A 1,834-nucleotide genomic window follows, 5' to 3' on the forward strand; every position below is an offset into this window, starting at 1 on the left:
AAAGAAAAAAACCCTTTATCTTGAACACCTATGTGTCAACCAATGTGTTAAACATTGGTGTGTTTCATTTAATCATTGCCAAAATACCCCTTTGAGGGTAGTATTGTAGCTGCTCATTTCCAGAAGAAAAAAAATGAGGCTCTATAAAATTAGAGTTTGGCTGAAGGTCACACAGCTAGTAAGAAGTGGGGCTAGGAGTCTGAACTAGGTTTATTTCATCCCAAAGCCCATTTGTTCCCTTTCCACTCCACAATGTTGACTGTGACCACCCCATTCTGGGCTACAAGATTTCAAGCAGGTATACAGAGTTCAAGGTGAGCTGGGGAAACAGAAAGCACAAATGTATGGGATATCTCCTGGCCATCAGACTAATTCATTTCTCTTAGCAACATGAAGAATAAAACAGACAAGTGTCCATCACTTGCCAGTGACATTAAGGTGAGTAGTTGAGCAGTAGTCGAAAATAATCATGGCATAATCATGGCGGGGCACCTGGGTGGCTCAGTCGGTTAAGCAGTCGACTCTTGACTTCAGCTCAAAGTCACGATCTCAGGGTCCTGAGATCGAGCCCGACATTGAGCTCCATGCTGGATGTGGAGTCTGCTTAAGATTCTCTCTCTCTCTCTCTCTCTCTCTGCCCCTCCCACTGTGCACTACGTGCACGCTTTCTCTAAAAAAATAAAAATTTTAAAGAATTATGGTAAAATTTAATAAGGATAAAACCTCAAAAGGCAAAGTACAAATGCACCCCTCAGAGGGCTTATTTTGCATAAACTTACTTAAAAAGTATTCTCAGGTTCATAATGACCCAGCAGAACCACCCCACTGTTGCTTTTGATGTTGATGATTATGTTGAACTTTTTATTATTTTTTTAAAGATTTTATTTATTTATTTGACAAAGAGAGAGAACAAGCACAAGCAGGGGGCTCAGGAGAGGGGGAAGCAGGTTCCCTGCTGAGCATGGAGCCCAATGCGGGGCTCGATCCCAGGACCCTGGGATCATGATCTGAGCCAAAGGCAGACACTTAACCAACTGAGCCACCCAGGTGCCCCCACTTTATTGTTATTCTTTAAAGCACACCTCCAGGAGTTATTACAAAAGCAGAGCATGGAGACACCATGATGCAATCTTCCCACTATGTTTAACCTTGGTCAGGATTTCATTGGATTATGCAGTCATTTTTGGAGCCACTCATTGCGAGTGATATGTGAAGATCTTGGACAGGTCTCAGGGCAAAGCAATAAAAATGACTGGCTTGGGGTAAAAAGCCTTATTAACAGAGTCCAGGGGAACCAGATTTATTGAGTAGCAACAGATCTGTGATTAGGATAAAAAAGTCAGGAATTTTGGTCCCTGTAGTAGTATTTTTCAAAGTGTGCACAGACCCATATGTATCGGCATCAACTGAAATGCATGTAAGAAATACAGATCTTGGGAAAATCCCAAACCTCTAAGCCATATTTCTGTTCGGGGGGGAGCCCCCCCAAGGCTTATGCACACTGAAGTTGATAATCTTTGTACCAGTGATTCTCGGCCTGAGCTGCAGTTTGGAATCACCTGGAAACCCACCCCAGAGAGTCTGATTAATTGGTCTGGTATGACCCTAGGGCATCAGCTTTAAAAACAGCTTTGGCAGGTGACTTTAAAGTGCTCCCAAAGTTGAGAACCTCTCCTCTGTGCTAAGCTAGAAGGTATGAATGCCAGCAAGCAACTGTTCAACTTCAATTGAATGGTGGAGAAATGGGCTTATTAAGTTTGTGGAACATTTTCGTTAGATAATTCCTTTACATGCACTGTGAGTCACCTTTCCAAGATAAATGCATTTTATTTTT

The sequence above is a fragment of the Meles meles genome, chromosome 10 (genome assembly GCF_922984935.1).
Source record: "Meles meles chromosome 10, mMelMel3.1 paternal haplotype, whole genome shotgun sequence".
Classification (NCBI taxonomy): Eukaryota; Metazoa; Chordata; class Mammalia; order Carnivora; family Mustelidae; genus Meles; species Meles meles.